The sequence below is a fragment of the Lonchura striata genome, chromosome 2 (assembly GCF_046129695.1).
Source record: "Lonchura striata isolate bLonStr1 chromosome 2, bLonStr1.mat, whole genome shotgun sequence".
In the NCBI taxonomy this organism is placed as follows: domain Eukaryota; kingdom Metazoa; phylum Chordata; class Aves; order Passeriformes; family Estrildidae; genus Lonchura; species Lonchura striata.
This window is the reverse complement of record NC_134604.1, coordinates 2,607,461-2,629,751: the sequence shown is the minus strand read 5'-3', so window position 1 is coordinate 2,629,751 and position 22,291 is coordinate 2,607,461. Positions and strand designations below refer to the sequence as shown.

Sequence of the window (22,291 nt, the reverse complement as noted above, 5' to 3'; positions counted from 1 at the left end):
ACAGAGGGGAGCAGAAGCCAGATGGACACGACACTGACCACTCTGCTGAGGAATAAAGAATAATGAGCAGAATAAAGAATAATAATGCCCCCAAACAGTGACTGCCAAGTCTCCTTCCTCCTGCTGTGTCCTTATGAAAGCAGCTTTCTTTGAAAACATCCCGGTCAATACAGCATTCCTTCGACCACGCTCTCCATGGCAGGTGAGTGGTTTTGTCACCCACATCTCTGCCTGCAGTTACCACTGGGCAAAACAACACTGCTAGAGACACCAGGAGAGCTCAGCAGCATCTCCAGACCTTCCCTTCCCTGCACGAGGACTGCAGGAAGCCAAGGTGGGCAAACCCCCAAAGTCCAAGAGGGACATCTGTGCAGCAGGGCTGGCAAGTGCTTCCAGCGACAGCATCAGCCTGGAGGCCCTGGGAGGTTTTTATGCTGCAGATTCCTTTCCTCACTACATAACTCAGTGCTCCTCCTACGTCACCAAAGTCAGCAGAGATTTCACTTGAAACAGCCTCAGCTGCCTTCGGAGCAATGCCAAGCTTGGGGCCATCCATGGCCCCGTTTGCTCCACAAAGCCCACTCTCAGTGCACTGCCAGCCTTCTCTCCAAGGGCTCACAGCTAGGGCTTTGCACACCCTTCCACCTCTGCAAGGCTCACACCTGCAACACTGCTGAACTGACTCCAAAGCAGCCTAAAATCATCAGGATTTATTATACATCAGATCAGGATTCATTATGCAACAGAAGATGCATAATAAATAAGAAAAAAAAAAAAAACAAACCAAACCAAACAAAAACCAAACCACAACAAAAACCAACCAACCAAAAAAAAAAAAAAAACCCCAAAAAAAACCCCCACCCCAAAATTAAAAAGGCCCTAAAGACTAACTCCTTCCAGTTATTATTTAGATGTTTGATCTGAGATTGATACAAGAGTGTCTGTGGAGAGGGGGAATGTGACAGCAGATGTAATGAACAGCACGCCTTGGAGATCACCTTTTTTTGTAATAAAAGCTGCCATCAGTTATTGCTATGCAAGTAACAGCACACCAAATACACTCATATCTGCAAGTACTCAGGACAACTCCAGGCACAGCTCCAGAGGCTATGTCCTGAAGTCTTAAAATATTGTTAGGTCTTTGTGCTACAGAGCACTGTAGACTTGAATTTAATGTGTTCAACTTCAGAGACATCTTTAGAAAGCAATGTGGTGCAAGAGAAAATATTTCCTTATTAAAAAGGTTGTGCTTTTAAGTAATTAGGCTTTTTCCTAGACATTCATTAAAAGACAACAGTATCCTCATAGACAAGGTTATAAACAAGCTGAGTGTGGTAATCACCACATACAAAAACCCAGACCCACAAAACCATCTCTCTGGAGAAGAGAAGCAGTCAAACCAAACAAAAATCCCAGGTTACTTTCATCTTGTTTTGCTAAGGAAGCCCAAAAGTCTCTATTATGATACCAGAGAAACCATATATAAATATATATGGCTACACCAAGCTTAGATTCAAAGCTAATTTAAATCATCATGCATGAGAACTAGAAATACAGACCATTATTGAACTACTGATACCTTTGTATTTAAAGGGTTTTCTTATTCAACCTCAGTTTGAGATTGTGCCTTCCCTACTTCATGGAAAAGCACCCTTCACAATGCAGATAGTGACCTACAATACTTATACCAGGTTATGGAAATAAAATCTTATAGAAGAAGAAAGATCCAGAAAGAGGAAAAGCAAACTGACAGCTTACATAATGCTTGAACACCTCTACTGAATCACTCTATGACTTCATTCTGTCACAGAGTGGAGCAGCTCTTCACCACAAAGAGTCCCCAGCAAAGCCAAAGATAAATAAAATAGGTAAGTCAGGATAAATAAAACAAATACATTCAGGTTCATAATTTCATAGTTTGTAGACTCTAATTGAGCATCCTGTATGCAGTTATCATTTTGAATGGGTGTTCAGTGAAGAAAGACTGACTTCACGGGTTTTTTAAGTGCTATCTGAAAAAGTTCTAATGCAGTTCTTATTGCTTTGCACAATAAAAGCATACTGAAATGCAGTGTTTTTAAATGGTCTCACTGGAGAAAGTAAGAAATAAGTAATTTTCAGAAATCATACTGTCTACTCTGTTGTATTATATATGCAGTGAAATTACTAAATCGGAACAGCTGGGATACAGTTTAACATGTACAACTTTTGCATTTTGTACCTCTATCAAACTTGTTTATTCTACTGTATACACATATTTACAAGAGCCAGGAGAGGGGAATTTTACCCTTGGAGAGAGAGACTCTTCTGAATTATGAATTGCTTTATGACATTAAATCCTAACAAGATCCATCTCAGAAGACCATTTATGCTGGAGCCTGCTAGAGCTCAGTGTTAAGATGCACTATATGCAAGCTCTGTATCAGATTAGAAAGCAATTACATCACTCAGTGAGTGTTTCCTATTTGACATTTTGCTTTCTCTGGACTACCTGTGTCACATAACTTTTCACAGGCCATTACAGAAATCCACATCAGCAAAGAGAATTTCCTACTTTTCAGGCTACAGAAGCTATCATACATATACAACAAGTCCTTATTTACACAGGCACAGTTAACTAAAGTTAACTCAAGATGTTTTCAGTTCATATTTCAGGTGGACTTGTTTTACTCTCAGATAGCTTAGGCTTGTTCCTCAACACCACAGAGGATGCCAGGGAAATACAGCTGTACCAGATGCTGGAATTTACATCCTTGGCATGTGAATGTCAGTGTGTCACAAAAACCAGGCTGATTTCTGATCAAAGAATCCACAAAGCTGAAGCCTCGTAAGACAAATAATTTAGAGAGTTTACTACTTTGATTTAGGTTAAACGGATTTATGAGCTTAGAAACAGGACTAAGTTACTGTAATTTGAGCAGCTGAGCTGTGTATCTGACTATACATGTGAACTTTGGCTTACAGCAAAAGCCAGGTGAAGTACATTTTTTTCCTTATGAAAGTCAGATGATGGGAGATTTGAATGGAGAAAAATTCCAAGAAAGGGGATTTATGGAGTCTACTCACTTCACCTCACCAGTGGGAGAACAGCACTCCCAGCAGAAGCTGCAGATACCCAATCAGCAAAACATCCTTATCCCATGATGTGCTGCAAGCTCCATCCCAGGGAGCACCAGAGGTGTTCCCACCCCAACACCCACCAGGTGTCCACATTCAGGGAGCACTGACTGTCAGGAATTCTCCCCATGGGAAAACTCTGCATGGCGTGTCCCAGCACACGCCTGGCCATGTGTCTAACACAACAGCCAGCTCGAAATGCATCGCTCATGGTGACACACAGGGGACACAGCAGCACCTCTAAGTGACTGCAGCAGGCTGCCCACTGCCACACAGACAGACAGCTCTCCTGCTACAGCTGAAGTTTGAGATACAGGGCTGCACATCAGCGACACATCACACAGCCCATTTGTTCATGACTCAACACACTGCTAAAACACTCTGACATATCATCAGATGGTGGCCAGATACTAGTGATCCAACTCATCCTAACTCAACAAAGTTGTTGCCTGTAGCCAAAAGCAAACAAGGATTATCTGGAGTTCTGTGTGTGCCCTGCACACCTCAATTCATGCTTAAAGGAGAATGGCACAATACTGAATGTCTGAGGCTTAATTTAAGACAACATTAAGATGTAAATTACAAGCTTGAGTTGGAGGAAAATGGGGAAGCAGGCATCTTCCTGAACAGTCAGTATTAGATGCCATAACAAACCAGCACAATCTTGAATCTTGCTACCTATTTTAAGTCATAGGTCACAAACCCAGCAAGGCCACCTTCTCCAGCTGACTACACTGATTCCCAGTACCTGGAGGATCTGACCCATGTTATCAATGAACTCCTTGTGCTCCCTGAGCTCTAAAACCATCACCTCTGGCTTGACAGGAGTAAAATTTACCCACCTTCTTCTCCCCATCAGGAAAATTGGATGAATGGCAACTGCTGCTAAATCCAATGTTAGTTAGAGTATGCATCAATCTCTAGAAAAGTGATTATTCCTGGGGAAAACCTTATAGTCTGGAAATGCTGCAAGCCAGAGATGCCTGCTCAAGGCTGGCACCAAGGGCTCAGAAAGTTCCCAGGACCCAAGCATACACCTTCTCCATGAGAAACAGAAGTGCCACGGAGACACAAGTAACTGGGAATTGAAGAGCCACTCCCAAGGCTCCTCATCTGTTTGCTTAGCCCAAAAGTAAGGACCAAGCCTGCTAGTGTTTCCGAGCAGATCAAGGTTAAGAAATGCCATCAAACATGTGGGAACTGCAAGCAGACCTGCAGGTGTACCCCTGTAGCTCACAAGCAGCACAGCAGAGGCTCAGGTTCATATATTGGCTTACTAAGAGCCACTGGTGCATCAAGCATAATCCCCAGGAAAAAGCTTTTTTCAAGAGAGAGTTGTACAATACCAAAACTTTCTACGTTTCACACATGGTCTTCAAATACTCCAGCAATAAAATCCTTGACCTAAGCATCTCACAGCTTAAAAAGAGTCTCTGACACAGAAGCCAACCTCCAGAAAAGGTTCTCAAAGAAGCCAGAGATTGAGAACTATCCCAACTCAGCACAGTATGTTTCATGATATTTGGTATAGCTCAGAATTACACAAACCAGAAAATGCAGTTGCTCCCAAACTTTCAGGGGCTTATCTACATGAACTGTCAGAATATCAGAGTATATTAGTGAAGAAAGTGAAATGCTTTTCATCATCACACCCCTCAGTGGATCACAAACTTTGCCTGGTAACTCCTAAGATCCATTAAATCTAAGAGGGTGAGGGGAAATAAAAGACAAAAAAAGGGAAATAACAGAGGCGTAGCAACACATCTGAACACCCACTGACTTGCTCATGGATCTTGCTCATGGATTAGGACAGATTGTTGCTACCTGCTTTACACTACATCAAGAGAGTGAGAAAGGACTGAGAACAAAGTAGGTTTATCCTGAGTTTCAAAAGAAATCTTCCTCCTTTCTCCACTGCTTCTCCCTCTGGAGAGAACATGACCAGAAGTAAAAAAGCTGCTCAGATACCTAATTGATAATAAATTTCAAAAGAAAAACCTTGAGTTTCATAGGTTAATTCATTTCTTTTTAAGACAAAGCTGGGTATAAGACATACTAATTCCTAGTATCATCCATATAAGCAGAAGTTACTTTCACTTGCAGGTTGATACAGCTCGGGTATGTTTACAAACACAGCTGTGAAACAGAAGTTGAAAAACCATTTACATTTATTTCCTTATGTGTATTCCTGGGCTTTCTCAAACTATTCTGAACTCCTGGGCCCAGCCTCTTTGCCCTGCCAAACTTCCCCAGGCCAGCCTATGGAGCTGCTCCCAGAGATGTACACTGGGCATAAAAGAGATATTCCCTTAGGTGTTGGACTGAATGATCCTTGTGGGTCCCTTCCAGCCCACAACACTCTGGCCAAAATTTGACAGAACCACAAAGATGCAAAGAGAAAAACATTGGAAAGGCCTCGGATTTTAGTTCCATAAACTCAGCACCTGGAGGGGAAATTCTCAAGCCTCCTCTGTAAAATGCAAGATAAAAAAAAAATATATACAGTAAAAACCTTCATATATATGTTATCTTTTATATATATAACCTGAACAAACAAGAGACCACAAAAGAAGGAAGTGTAAGCTTTCTGTGAAATCTTTCATGCTGCTACTTTATACTTCACAAGACGCATTTTCTTGTTGAATTTATTTGCAACAGCAACCTACACGTTATAAAAAAAATTTATATATTATTTATTATTATTTATAATATATAATAAATATATATGAAATTATACATTGCATATAAAATATATAATTATACATTATACATTAAATATATACAATTATATATTATATATTAAATATATACAATTATATATTATAATTATAAATCGCTAATATATGTTAATATAGAATATAAATTTAATATATAATAAATATATATTATCATTTATATATAATAAATAAATAATAAATAAATATATAAAAAAAGAAATCAATACACTGATGTTACAAATTCTGCAAACAACTACAATGAGAAGCACTTTGACTTCAGCATGGACACACTGAGCTGCCATGTCCTGACTCAGCAGCCAGGCTCCCTGTTAGCAGCACAAAGAGTCCTGTTAGTGCCCAGTCCTATTCCCAGCCCAGCCAGCACAACAAGTGGATCAACAGAGCTCCAGCTCTGATCCACCAAAGCTGCCCACCAGGTTTTGGCTGCAAAACCAGTTTCTGTGCATGTGACCCATTTCCCTTTCTCCCACACTGAGCACAACAGGAGAGCAGAGCTGCCAGACAAGGCAGAATCAGGCCTAAAATCAACTTTATCAATCACAGTAAAACCGTAGGAAGAACCTAATTAACTCTGCTCCCCCAGGCTGAATTGTGCAGGACAAACAATGCACATTCCTTTCATTCTTCCAGCTTTTGCATTCAGCAGATTTGTCACAGAAATCCTATAACCAGCCTAGAGCCAAACCTGTCTTTTATTTTTAACCTGATTTTTGCCAGGAATTCCTGAATATTTCCTTCCACCTCCCACCAATGTGCTTCTGTAGTTACTCCACACACCAGCTACCTTCAAGCCACATTTCTAGTTTTGCAGAAGCATTTTGGTGGAATGGACAGACAGGTGTCCAAAACCACTGCAGCATTCCTATGTCTGAAACTATAACCACAGCATTTAACAGCCTAAAGTAACTGTGATTCCAGGTGGTTGGTGCTTGGGAGTACAATATATCTTTTGAGGTCTGCTATATGCAGCTCAATGGGATCCTTTTTTTTTTTTTAATGCCAAAAATAAATTGGAAATTAATACACTCTCATATCAAAAATAAAGAAATAAAATTATAAATCTTCTCCATTGTTTTGTTTTTAAATCATTTGACAGATTTGAGTTTTAAAACTTAAAGCTCTTTTACAAGAGACTGGAAAACAGTACAGTGAACAGAAAAATTATGACTATTAATTATTCTTAATCCTACAGAACACTAGTAGATACTGAATGATGATGCATGAGGTGAAGAAGGAAAGGAACGTAAAAAAAAGTTAAAATCAAAGAAAACAACATCCAGAACACTAAACCAGAAAACCTCCACACCAAAAGCCATAGCACAGCAAAATACTCAACATTAGAATAGTTTTTTCTAAATTTCACCTGTCAGCTTCTAAAATCAGTTACACTGACTACATATCTTTTCATACCTTGTGATTAACCAAATTATAAAAAACAATCTAAAAAATGGGCATCGGATATTAAAAAATATCTATGTATAGACATCTTCAATTTAACATTAAGGAATTATTTTACCCGCAAACATGCTGTTTCAGTATCAGTCAACAGCTTTGCAGTCTCTTCTTTACTGGCATACAAAAATAAAATCTCAGAACTGTTTTTCTAACAAGTTATCTTCAACTTTCATTGGACTGATTCCCAACAGAAGTCCTAAAGTAGGAAAAAAAAAAAAAAGGTGAAAAATTTCACCCTAGGCAATTTGAGAATCTGGAAAAGCACAGAAATGTGTACAAATAAAAGGAAGAAAAAAATATTTTACTAGTTAGTGCAGATAAGACTTGTATATAAGATGGTCTACATTTACCCCCATTGTAGAAAGGTCACAATCAACATAAATGACCAGAAAAGAAAACAATCCATCTCCAAATGTACCTGGTGCATTTGTAACCATACACATTTTTCAGTGTATCAGCTCTGGCAGAGTCAATGGCCTTACTAAAAAACACCACCTGAGCAAGATTTCTCTTTCAAACTAATTGGAAGGAACATAGGGACTCTCAAAGTAAGGCTGCATTCTTCACAACCCCTTCTCCAGTCCAATTTTGTTTCAAAATGGGAAGCACTGCATTTAAATTCAAGAAATTAAAGATACACTAGGTATGATTACAAGACTAGACTTACAAGAGCTGGTTTCAGGTAAAAATAACCCTACTTAGTTTTGTTGTTTCATCTCAGGAATGCATCATTAAAACTATACTATGGTACCACAGATTACATAAACGTGCAATAAATGTGTAGATTTGTAATGCTTTTGGGATATTTGATAATTTTGATCAGAATGTACCTTCAGTACATTTACATTCCTATCCTTCCTCTTCAGGTTCATGGAAAGAGGTAAAAGATCAACTTTTGAGGCAGCCCTCACATAAATTTGGGTGCAACACAAGGAAGCACATTGGGATGGGAACTTCATCTTCCTGTGGATCAGGCAGAAGTTTCTTCATCTTGCTGTGGATCAGGCAGAAGTTTGCTGGCAAGAAGACAGGTAGCCCATATGCCTACCCAAAAGCCTTCCCTATTTAGATTTATGAAAACAGATCTGTATGGATGCTGCTTAGTGACAATGCCAACTCTTGAAAAGACAGCTGTATGAGGAAAATCTTCCTAACACAGGAATCTTGAAGTAAGTGGTGTAAAGTGATGTCAACAGGCACCACTTTACAGTCTTTCCCAAATTCTGGATCTTATTATGCAAGTTTGTTATGTTTGGTGCTGCAGGTCACATTGACTTTTCCTGTAAAAACTGAGAGGCCATGGAAGACTGAAAACAGCACTGGAGGTGTTGAAGGGGTTCTACTCCATTATCTATCTAGTTGGCAACCCAGGATATACATCCTATTCCAGCTTTCTGAAAAACAGGAAGCAATACCTGTTAACTACCCTGTGAAGAGTCACAGTAATGCAGTACATAAGGAGCATTAGGTGTCAGGTAGGGATTATTATTCCCCAGTGCCAAGTCATACATTTGTTTCTGTACTATACAGCAGAAATCAGCTTTAAGTTCACTGCACAAGCAGTTTATGATGTAAAAAAATCATTGCTTAGGTATTCAAAATTAGTTGCACCGTAACAGCGAGCGGCCAGTTACAAACCACCTGAAAACAACTCAAACGTACAAAGGGTGAAAAACATCCCCATTTTTTTTTTGGAAGTGCTGATGTCTTAGGTGCCTCCTTGCTTTGTGTAATCACTCAGAGGTGCAGGTATTTATATTAATATGTGGTAACTGAAAGTGTCTGTAAGGGTAAGTAAGTACTTTCTCCCCACCTCATAAAAGGCATTTACAGATACCACAGAGAGCTGTTTTTTAAACAATACTATTAACTGGAATGCTGACAGAAAACCAAAGCCACCTGAAACACAGCATTGTTTCCCCCTCCATCAATATCACACACAGACCAACTCAACCATTATCATCCATCAGCCCTGCCTCTATTCCTCAGCATGAGTTCCAACACCATGAGTATCCCCAGAGCACTGAAGAAAACAGGATGCTCATAACTGCCTTGAGATTGATGCAGCAGCTCAACATGACCCTGACAGTGATTTCAGTAATTACTGGTTTTTTATTAAGAGCTTCAGAAAAGTAGCTTTTACTCTAAAATAGAGTCAAGCTACTTAGGAATGGATGCTGCTTCCTAAAATCTGTCCATCAGAAGCTGTAAGTGTGTAAGGACTGGAGTAACTGTGACATCTTCATTGTCTGGCAAATATGCCAGTGGAGCCCCAGGAGATGCCCATCCTTCTGGAGCAGTATCTGGGCAGTAGTCAGACCACCGGGATGGGCAGCTGATAGCAGGGAAAGTGAATGCCATCCTTCCCAGCAGTGCATTTATGTTGGAACTCAAAACGTCCCTCAGACATTTTTGGATGTTCCAGGCCCAGGTCAGAAGCATTTGAGACCCTGGCAGGCAGCTGGAAACAGCTGTGATTTTGGGTTTGAGCCATGGAACGATTTACCAACCTTGCAGGAAGGACAAGAAGTCACAAAAGTTTCGATATTAGAGTAGAAGTAGCCACGAAGTAAAGGGAAGAATTTTTGAGTGGTGTACAGGGGGGTTTTGGTTTTGTACACGGGGGTCAGAGGGTTTTAAGATGGATGTGGGATTTGGGCCTGCCCTGTCCTCCCTCTTTCTTCTTCCTCACCTCCATGTTCTTGGTGATGTTGGCACTCACAGATTGGTTTGGAGTAGAAAGGCACCATTTAATATAGGTAATAGGCATTGGGAAAAACTGTAACCATGTAACACGTAATGTACCATATAAAAGATAGAAAAGCACCATTTAATATGGGTAATAGGCATTGGGGAAAAACTGTGAACATGTAACATGTAATGTCCCATGTAAAAGACAGCAGCAGCCCTGGTGGGGAGAGAAGAAGCAGTCGGGGTCAGAGAGGATGTCAGGGTGTGTGTGTGCCTCTGCCTGAGCTGTGAGCAAACCACAGCAGCCCCAGGAGAAAATCTTTTAGATAACTTGCAAGAAACAACCATGAGACTGAACAACAAGAGACTGCTGAGCCTTTCTTTGGAAGCTCGGGTTGGAGGAGAGACTTTTCCACCACATGGAGCCACCCCAAACCAGGGTGAGCTCTGGCACATTGACACCCTGCCTCCCCACTGCCTGCTGTCACCAACTCACAAATGTTAATATTTGGGCTCCATTTCAAATTCACAATTCAGCCCTGAGGTCAACAGAAGGGAGCTTTGGTGGAGAAGCTATGCCTACATGTAAATATTCTGAAGACCAAGATTTAAGAGCTGTGGCCTTTGAGCTACCACTTGCTGCAGCACTCCTGTGGACCTTGTGAAACTTTAATGAGGTGGATTGCACACAGGAGTCCCTTGTCATACAAGCTGACTTTTTTTTTTTAGAATCTGACTTTCAGCAAAAGGCGCTAGCCAAAACTATTAAGTATTATTAGTAGTAATATTCTAAAAAGGATAAAGACCATGGGATGAAGAACAGATTGATTTTGTCTTGGGGAAAAAAATCTGGAAAGCAAACTTTTTTTTCCCTGACACAGCCTTTGATTAAGGGCAGAAAGTAAGGGAAAACTGGCTGCAAAAATCCTGATTTCACAGAGGCTGCTCCAGAGGTGTAGTCAGATGGGAGCACAGCACACTCTTAAATATCACATCTTGGTGTGCTGCCAGAAAACAGATATGCAGAAGCCAAAATACAGCATGCTAGGAGTTGCCTAAAGGCAACTCTAACAGGGACAAGTTTCAAAGTGGTTCCAAAACTCCATCAGGAGAAACTACCTTTGCTCTGTGGGGCCAGTAACAGGTAGCAAACCACACAGCTGGGCAAGCTGTTATCACTGGTGCTCCAGTGGAAATTTATTAACTTTTCTTTAGAGGTACTCACTGAAGAATTCAAGCCTGCACGTTAAGACCAGGCAGAGCCATGAAGGTGTTTTAGAGATATTTATAGTGAAGAAAAGTATTTCTGTCCTAAAATGAGGTGGTAATACCCAAATTTTTCTCCTAAAACACATTTTAAAGTTACAGTGTGTTCCAAGCACATTGCACAGCAATGTGCTTGCATCATCTCATAATTAACTGTAATTAATATACAATAATTTCTAGACTTAAGTGCAGTTAACCATTAACTTGTGTTTGTACACTGTATTTGCTGAACAGCATGATATTTTCCTTCATTCCTCAATACTATGTAATCATGGAGTTACAGACCTTATCAGAATGCTCAACTAAAACAGTTTTTGTGGGGGTGGGAAGAAAAGCCACAAATACCTTGTTATTATTTAAACTTTTTAAAATAAAAATTACAATTCTTAATAAAATTTTATCAGGAAATGAAATAATTGAATGGGGGACTACTCATTTACTCCAAACCCCAATTTCAGCCCTTGTATCTATACCTGCATAGGAAAAAGTGGCATCAAGACAACTCTTCAAGTTTCCACCTGAATATCCTTTCTATGCCTGATCTATGTACATGTCTATTAGACTAAATAAGAGCACATTTTGAGTCTCCAACTTAGACTAAATGTAATTTAGTTGGTTCTTACATAATACAAATGTATTGTTACCATATTTTAAAGCATTTGCAGTAATATTCAGTTGTAAAAAATAAAAAAAACACATCAATACAATGTAAAGAACACTATTCAGTATTTTTTACCCATTCTAGCAGTAGAGATAGTCAACAGCAGAACATCAAGGATGACTGGAAAACTGTTATATACACAAAATTATGCATATTCAGTTGTTGGCTGTTTGGGGGATTTTTTTGGGAGAGGGGTTTGTTTTGTGGTGCTAGGATTTTTTTAGGTTTAGGTTAGGGTTTTTTAAAAATTTTGTAATTAATAGCACCTAAATTGCAGGTTTCTGCCATCATATCTATGGATGTTGCTCTGTAGTCTATCACAAACTGAAGTGCTACAGATCTCTACCGAATTAAAGTAAGTGCTTGATGCAGAAATATACCACAAGATAAACAGAGATAGCCAGTCAATCACCTAGATGGGATAGCTATTATAAACAAACTAATATCCAGCATGTATTAGAAGTCTGGTTTGCTGCTTCTTTACAAATGAGAGGGAAAATCAGTAACACTTCTGAAATCCAGAGTAAGTTTTAACTGGTTACCATCAGCATCCCACTTTCACAGGGGATCTGCCCATCTCAGGCTGTAAAAGCTCTGCCACAGATAGTCCATCTCTCTGGAGACTTGATCTACAACTTTCAGCTGTGCTAGAAGGGCTTAACCACTCTGAGGTATTACTTTTATGTCTCTAGTACCACCTCATGTAGAGTTTCTGCCACAACTCAGTTAGGGAACCAAGTCTTCTTAAATAAACACAGATTCTTTATCCCCTCCTTAATTCACATGCAAAAAATGGTGTCATCTTATCCAGCATGATGCATTGGCACAAGCCATAAATAGATTGTTCAGTTGCACATTACCTGGAATACAAGGCTGGAAAGGAGACAGACTGAGATTATGACTGACTTCACAGGAGTCCAAATAAACCAGTAAAATTAGCACTGGTACCATCCTAAAATGAGGTATTAGTACTAACAGCTGCAATTTAAGCACATCAAAGAATGCACCCTCTTCAGAGTGAACACTAAATACACCCAAATCACAACTATGTCAATATTGCCACTAAGAAATGAAACCTGACTTCTAAAACTGGTGCTGGGAAAGATTCCAAGTGACAGAAACTTCATGAGAGCACTAGTGCAATGTTCCCTGTGCTTTAGATGATGGTAACAGGTTATAAATCTTTGCAAAATACAATGTTAGGGTATGAAGATATCCTGAGGTTTTGCAGGATAAATGAAAAGTTTTAGGAGCTCTTGTTTTAAGACACATTCACTTTACACTTACGTAATTCAATGCATGAATGAAAAAGAAAACTTTCTGCAAACAGTCCTCAGCAGCATTTCAAGTTCCCAGTTAAATCTTGCTTCATAATCAAATGCTTCTATTTGAGGTGAAAATAGGAACAGGTAAGAAATATCTGAAGCTTTCCTTCTTAACCCTAAATGCATTAAGTTGCTTAATTACAACTGCCATACAACTTTGCTTCAAACAAAATTCTCTTCTTTCAGAAGTTTCTCAGACTCTGAGAGAGTTTGAGTTTAGGTTCTCTCTCTTTTTTTTTTTTTTTTTTTTCCCTTCCCTAAATAAACACAGTACAATGCTCATTATCTGTCTCAGCCTGATCATTCTCAGTACTCCCTTCCCGGGGGTCTTTGTACAAGACATAACGTTAGGAAATATGCCTATTAACCATTCTGAACACTGACTATGCTAAGGACTGGGAAAAAGAAATACCAAAAGGATTGATTGATTATTCCATCACCAGATCCCAGTCAAAGGACAGGGCAGGCAGGCACACAAGCACACCAGCAAAAATATTAAGTATTATTAGTAGTAATATCATAAAAAGGATAAAGACAGGATGAACAACAGATTGATTTTGTCTTGGAGAAAAAAAAAAAAATCTGGAAAGCAAACTTTTTTTCAAAACTTCAGGGCAACATCAGTGCCTTGCTCAGCCTTTTCCCTACTGCCTGACTCAGCTCAGCCACTTCAGAGAGGAAGCTGAACATGGAATATGCCACTATTGTGCTCCCAGCAGCAGCCCAGCTAACTCCTGAAATGCCAGATGTGCTCAGAAGTGATAACCTGTACATCCCAGCACCTCACTGGGGGCCCAGGAGAACGAGGAGAGGCACAAGGCAGGGGAGATGGGAGCCACACACATGCACACACACATGCAGCCTCTCCCTTTACACAGCTCTAAATAAAATTAAGACACTCACATCAGTTCCATTGCCAGCTTAGCTCAAGCATGGTAAATTCCCAATTCAGCTCATTCACCTCTCTTTGATCCATGCTACACATGGTGCCTTCTATTCATAACCACAGCCAGCACTGACAGCAGCAGAAAAAGCAGAAATCCAACAATAAGACACTTCTCAGAGCGAGAATCTAATGGGAACTACAGGATTAGGTAATTCTTCCTTTAATTTTTCTTTATATTTTTTTAGCTAAATCTTAACATGGTGCAGCACAGCTTTATTTCTCTTGCAGCATATAAGAGATCAACACACTGAACACACCCAGACCAAGGAAGCTTAATTAGCATTGCTCCTGGCCTTGCCCCTAAATCTTCCTTCTTGGCCTTTCAATTAAACCATGCAAGGCATCTCCTTAGAATTACAGCTTTTGAGTAAACAGATAAAAACATGGAAATCTCAGAAACCAAGTTAAACAGAACATCTAGTGTAACAAAATAATGACGCAGCAACAAGACAGAAATTATTTAAGTAAATGCCAAAACTCAGTTTCTTTGTTCAATATTTCTCCTCATCAATTCTGTCATAGTTTATTTACAAATGATTAGTGCAAGTTACAGATTATGCAGTTTCCCTTTAGATCAGTACAAAATTGCTGTATCACAGCTTTTAAACACAATTGCAAAAACAGGGTCTTGGTGTAGAAAACAAGGTAGAGAGGAAGGGAAGGATTCCTGTGTGTATGTGCCAAGATATGCATATTTGGAAAAGAGACAAGGGATGTTTGCATATATTCATACAAAGAAATGTATTACATACATACCCTACATGCATAAATAGAAAGTAACTGAAAATCTCACAAAACAGCTGTTTTTTATATCATGTCTTTGCAACACAACCAATGAACTAAACCCCAATATGCCACTGGGTTATGTTTACCCTCAAGAGACAGTTTGGGTCAAGAGAATTCTAGTCCTGGTTTGCAAAGACTCAATCCAGAACTGCATTTTTGGAAGCTAATTCAGAAGTTTTGGACGTACCAGCAGGTCTTCGGTATTTAAGAGAGAAAGAACTTTGGCTGAAAAAAACCTTCCAAACATGACACTCTTACTTTAAATTGTTTAGAAAAAGATTAGCTTACCACAAACTCAGACTTCACAGCTTTGAAGAATAATATAATGCCTTCACAGATCAAGCCATAGATGAGGCTCATAGCAAGTCTTACTTGCTATGATATTCTTGGCTTAAAAAAAACAGTTCTGAATTTTAAAAAATCAGCCATGGGCACTATTGTTTTATCCAGCACATACTTTGCACCAGGAACTGATCACATTTAATGGTAACTAATGATTCATTATTACATCTCAGAAATAGAAACAGATGTGAGGAAACACATGGAGCAACAGCACAACCACCTCATCACCTAATTACCTTGATAAAGAGACTACACACTTAGTACAGACATTGGTAGATAGTTGTTTATGCAACTAAAGCATTATCTACACTCTCTCTACATGACAGGAAGTTTATTTAATCCTGAGCATCATATAGTGAGTGGACCCTCTATATATGCAACAAAATTTATATCGAGTTTGTGGGAATTCTGTCTAGGCCTTGACTTTAGTAAGTCTGTTTACATTTTTCCCAGCCTAACAGAATTTGTCTTGCCCATCTACAACATGCAAAGAAGAGGCAAAGATAATATTATGTTGCTGTTGGTTTGAGTGGAATGTTCAGTGACTTTTCTTTTCATGAAAGCTTGTAAAGTAAGAGCCAGAGCCCCCCACAAACCCAGGTATCACTTACAGTCTAGTGAGCAAGTCGTATAACTTGTAAAATTAGCTTTTTCACATGTTTACTGCCTCAGTGAATCCAGCCTGACCTTATGGAAGTTAGGACCCTTGTTTTGAAAATGCAAACTTTTTAACAAACATCCCAAATTAGTCATCCGTAGAGTTTTATTCCCCTGAACTACTTCAACTCAAACTAAAAAAAATCATATAACATTTCCATCAGTTGGGAGTTTATTCAGTTTATTCTGGTGCACCTCTCTCAGCACGGACCCAGAGCAGCCTCTCCTTCCTGCACCAGCTCTTCAGACTTCTTTTCAGCTCTGGGTTTACCCACCAGCAGGCTGAAGGAGTCATCTAGCGGCCACAAACAATTCCTGCAGCCTCACCAGCTTCTGCAGCCCAGCTGCCAGGGCAAGATAAGCTTTTTTACTGCTTAAAGCACTGACAAGAGTCCACTGCAGGTCCAGCACCTGAAGCATTACACAGTCCTTGCAGCCCTGATGATGATGCTCATCATCATGATGCTCCCTGCTGACATGCCTTGGTGTGCCCTAGATGCCAGTTTCCCACTTTGTCAAAGCCAAAACCAAGTTCCCTCCTTATGCTTGGGAGGAAACACGGCTGTGTTATTCTAACTCTGTTCCTCTTCAGGGGTGGGCAAACCTTTTCTGAGAATTGTGCTACCCCTGGGAAGCAGCAGGATGAGCCAAGGGATCCTCCTTGGTCCACATCCCTCCACATCCCACAAAGCACGTGGGTACTTAGGTAAGGTCTCTCAGCCATGGAAGAACCAGCTACCTAGTAACATGCAAAAGAAAGAACCATAATACATTAAACAGGTATCTGAAGTACAGGTTAAAAGAATTCTGTAATAAACAGTATTAACATCTATAAAAATCATACTAAGCTTCATAAATATTTGTAATGTGCTATAAGTTCTCTGTAAAACCCCTCCAGCCAGGTGCGCTACAGAAATTTAAGCATAGAATTTTTTATGAAAACATCAAATATTCATTCTTCAAATGAATGGCCATTTCAACTATGTAATAAAGTGAAAAATTGTACTGATTTTTCATATCAACACCTTGGTTTCAAAACAAACTCAGATCCATTTCTTTTCTTTGTGTTAATCTGTGTTACCTGTTGAAAGACTGAACTGCAGACACATCTTAGGCAAGATGGTCTTAGGCTTTTTCTTTTGTTCCTGGAAATCACTTTGCTGTCACAGTAATGCCAGACTCTGGAAGAACATGTTGCTACTTCTCCTTCACAGACTAGGAGTTCCTGTTAGCATATTTTCTCTTGGGATGTTTGCACTGTTGATCAGAGGTGAATCTAATACAGTGAGCATCAGGTGCCAATCATCACACACAACTTCCACACTATTTTATAATATGCCCCCTTACACCCTGCCATGAGTAACATCCTATAACTGAATCCCAGCAGCAGCTTCCCCTCCCCACCCCCAAAATAAGGAGCCATAGGTTCCCCCAACCTTTCAAGGAAGCCAAAAGGCTTCCTTAAATTCATACTTAACCTTCCTGTGATTCAGAGCTTCCACTTGCCTCAATCACAAAGGTGTCACCTAGCTTCTTCCATCAATCCTATACATCATTCAGGTATAGCAAGTGAAAAATGCTATAAAATGCAAATGATCATTCTGGTATGGTTAAGGAGCTCCAACCTATTTCAATCTGCAGCTGAAAGTGAAAAACTGTGGCACCACAACTATACAAAGACATGAAACAAGAAAAAATGATCCCTGCATGCCCTAATGTCAGAATTAAAGAGAAGATTCCTTAAAAATAGTGAGGGCATGAGCAGCAGCTAAGTGATATTTAAAGCTCTGATCCCAGCAGGCAACACCTCCACCTTGCTTCACATGTCTAACAAATTAAGCATTGGTCAGATTCGCCCTATGTGGAGGACCTGCAGAAAGACTGATTCTAAATCATATTTATTTCTCCAAGATGGGGGACAGCTTATCCTTTTAGGTACATAAATCACCAGGAGCTGTTTCTTGCTACTCACTGCTCAGGTATGTGGAAGTGAGAAAACAATTCTGCAGGACTCAGAGGTTTGTACAGGCACTATTCAGATCTATTTAGCTAGTTCTTAAACAGACCTAATTTGTACTATCAACAAAAATAATATCAATATTTTGCAGCTTTGACTAGCCAGAATCATATGAAAGGTAAGGCCACTCTTAATACTTTATTAACATTGACTTTAGTTGGATTTTTATTTAGACACAAATTTAATTCACTTTTAATTTAACTTTATTTATTTATCTAGGTACTTTAAAACTAAGATACTCTTTGGTAACAACAGTGAAAGAGTGGGTTCACTACTGGTCTAGCACAGCATGCCAAAAAACATCACTGATGAAATCAGCAGCAGATAGTACCAGAGATCTACTCCACTCATGTCATGTGTAAGTCTTGCTGCCTTGTCTCATGTTTTCAGTGAACTGCAAGAGTGAATGGGGATCAGGAATAGCCACCAAAGCTCATTTTGTCCTGTTACCACAGCAAAGATGTACATACTCTTTCTATTACATACACATACCTAAGTGTTTACATGTGTAGGTATCTATACATACTTTTCTGCAGGTACATGCAAGATAAAAGTGAACACCACACAGCAGGCCTGTTTTGCAAAGGCAACATGCAAAAAACAAATCAGTGGCAGACTTGAAAACACAAGAAATTGCAAACTATCATAGCCACTCTTTAAGCTCTTTCCTCTGTGCATTAAGATTAAAATGGGAAGCTCCTTCTGAACCTTCTACTACTTCTTAATATGCACATCAGCCCTGGTACTTTGTACATATCATGTACTTTGTTAGTGCTGCAAATGCCTAGGTTGGCATACTGCCTTTTGAGAAATGGTTTCTGATATTTACCAGGCTTCTATCACCCCAAAAGACAACCAAAATATACCTTTTCTAGAGGTCTTGCCACAGACCTGGGAACTCTGGTTAGCTGGGTAGCTGCCTGCCCCCTTGTTCCCCACCAGGTTTGACAAAGGGAGCATAGCATGCTCCTTAATCATCTTCACGAGATGGCACAATGTTCAAGAATTAATTATTTCTAGGTATAAATGAAGGAGGCTGACCATCTGAAAACAAACACATTACCGACTGAAGACTAAGCATCTCTGCAGCCTCTATTTGCACCTTAATTACTCAGCAGAAATGTGCTACAGAGTTATCAGTCAACTGAAGATGTCTTTCTCTAAGGACCTGCAGGACAAGCTGAAATACCTCTTAGAACTGTCAAGAGCAAAGGATTTATCTGCTTTTATGTGCATTTGTCAACTCATACTGCAGAAAATGTAGTCACAAGCTACAGTGTAAATTGACGATAATAGAGTATATTCAGTTCTTATGAAAGCTCACCCAGAAAATACCTATTTTTCCTCTGCCTAACCACCACTTCAACACATCAGTTTGGATTTCCTTGTCTCACTAGAGGTCCACCAGAAAGTCAGTAACTGCAGCAAACATCTCCAGGTGTAGATTCAGAATTCACAGAGCAGGGACTCAGATCAGACATTCAGTGAAAGCCCAGCATCTAATTCAGAAAACCTGTACATGAGATTTATTCCTGTGATCATTCTGAATAACCCATGAGCTACAGATGGGAAGGCCTCAGTCATGTTGTCAGAATATACCATTGATTTTTTTCAAATGGCTGGCTGCCTGCCTTACTGGAGCCTTGAAGGGAGAAGGAAATACCTGAAATCTAGTAACTGCTCCTGACTAGCAAGAACCTGCTTCTTGAGTGAGCTGCACTAAAATTCTGTTTACTGAGATTTTGTCAATGTACAATAGGCCCGTGTGGAATTTACCTGCATCTTTACCCAAAAAACTTCCAGGAGTTTACACACCTGATTGCTACTTCCAAGTTACTTCATACATTAACAAGCTTTGAGTGGCAGCATCAGTTACAAAAAGAAAGTTACTCAGTTAAGTATGAAACAGTTACAGCTACATTAGCACAATTTTAAATTTAAAACACCCTTATATTGTGCCATAACTTGGCTACCAAAGAGAGCATTATTTTTGTGGTTTCCTCTTCATAAGTACCTTCTCCACTTACAGCAAAAAACAAGAATCTTACTTTTTCCCTGTGAAAGAAAGATACAATCAAACCAAGTAGTCGATTTTTAAATTTTCTGTTGTGTTTGCACTTCTAGGTCATTGTTTCAGTCCTTTTGGCTTTATAAAAGCTGTGCAAGCTTTACAGGGATGTTAAAATAAGTTTTCTTTCTCATTTGGAAACTATCATTCCTATTGTTACTTTCCCACAATTCTAATTTTTGGTTTGTATAAATTTTTTAATTAACAGTAAATTTTGCAGCTTAAGGTATCCTAAAATATTACTCAAAAAACTGAAGATGCAATAGGCCACATTTCTCTATGGTTTTCAGTTTATTTTCATAGAGCAAGGGAAGGAGCAGAGACAACATTTTCAACTCTAAAGTCTACCCAATTTCCAAACAAACACTGACCCTTTAATGCCTTGTCAAAATTCACCACCATAGATTTCTGTGCATCTCTAAGAAGTAACGAGGCCCCAGACAAAATGCATGGGTAGACATTAGCAAATCTCAAACCAGGAACTTTACCTTGGGATGTAACATTTGACTTCCCTAGCAAAAACACTGACATAGTGAATGCCTGCTGAATACCTGTTGTTGGTTTTGCCAGCACCTGACACATGACAAAAGCTTGAAAACTATTGACAAAAACTTCCTGAACTCCACAAATCACACTCAAGCAACTAATATCACCCTGCCATTGAAAAAAAAAAAAAACCAAAGAAATATTAGAATATTGGCCAGAGAAATGTACTCATTTTACAGGCCACTCAAGGAGAAGCTATCTGCTCTTTTTCAGGTGGTTCACCACTACTGAAAATCTCAAGAGTAACTGATGAAATTAACACTTTACAGCATCAACTTCAGAAAGGATCACAGGAGAAAGATAAAAACATCACAATTAAGACATGCTATCTTCAGCATCAGTAACTAACTGATGCTATCTGCTCTGGAAACTATCCAGACTGCAAAATCATCTTTAAAAAATATATGTAAGTCCCTAGTAGAAGGAATAGACAGTAGTGCTCTGATTCTGGAGATACATCCTCCTCCTCTTGCACTTTACTTAGCTTGCCTTAAGGCTCTAGCTTGACAAGCAGCAAGCACAGACCAGCTCTGAAACCAAACTGAGTTGTGTCCCCTGTTCTGCTTTTCTATTATGCCCTCCCAGACCCCTTTTTAGGGGGCAACAGAGCTGTTCAGCTCTTCAGTTTGATTCACAATACATTAGCTGGTCCACAAAGTGGTGGTCAGTTCTATCTTCAGGCAGAACAAGTTTAGCTAACAAACAACATTAATTTTAGCTATCATTCCTCCAGTCATTCCTCCAGTCTAGTTCGTAATACAACAAAAACATTAGCGTGGCTCCAAGATGAAAGGACTGTTTCTTTCAGAAATAGTGCTGCCATTTAAATATGGTGATTCACTATTACTTCTGTTAAATATGTCTCATTCCACTTCTTTGTCAGGGGGCTGTAATTCAAACAATATCTCTATCTTCCATCTATGATGAAGATGGTTGTCAACATTACACATGTTGAAGGTGAAAAAAAAAATACTCTGGGAGCCATTCCCTTCATTCTTCTCTTCATGCCTACAAATACAGAGCACTTCTTGGTACACTTGTGATATCTCCAATGAGGAAGTATCCAGCTTTAAGACACAATTTCTTATCCCTCTTTGGTGGATTCCAAAATACCTAAACCAATTTCTACAAGCTAAGAGAAAACAAGGTTGCCAAAGTATGACCGAGAAGCAGCAAATGCTTTGACTCTAGCTGTCAGTGAAGCAGGAAAACAAAGAACCAAATGTAGAGCCACTGGTAGGAGCCCTTTACTGATGCAGGTTGGATTATTTTACAGCAGCCTCCTAATTATAACTGAGATGTTGAAAATAGTTACAAACTGAATAAAACAGCACAAAGGTCCAATACCTGTTGCACTTGACACTTCACATTATGCTGAAGTACGCAGTGCTACAGAGTTTCTTTACTGGCAGAAGGAAAGTAAAAAGGTAGTAACTTTGGCAAATAAGGGTTAATATTTGGGCCCACAATGGAAATGGGAATCTACAGCATAAGCACATTTACCACACATTTCTTGTGAAGACATTAGCACGTAGAATTATCTTTAGACTCAACACACTGAAACAAACGGGCTTGTGTTGTCTTTTTAACACACTGATAAAATGTGCACAGCACATAAAATGTCTTTAGCTACTCTTTTATCCCCCAGAATAATGACATAACACAGGGTTAATTTC

At 39.4% G+C, this 22,291-nt stretch overlaps 1 protein-coding gene across 11 annotated transcripts in view; it reads right to left on the bottom strand.

The window, feature by feature from the left end:
• BBX (BBX high mobility group box domain containing) overlaps positions 1 to 22,291 on the bottom strand; it is a 151,891-nt gene that overhangs the window by 93,324 nt on the left and 36,276 nt on the right. The window contains exon 1 of one of the 11 annotated variants that reach the window (XM_077790928.1): positions 7,372 to 7,452. The exons of the other annotated variants lie outside the window; for them this stretch is intronic. The gene's annotated coding sequence lies outside the window, so the exon portion shown is untranslated. Of the gene's footprint in view, positions 1 to 7,371; positions 7,453 to 22,291 lie in introns of those variants that run through there. 11 annotated transcript variants of the gene reach the window in all.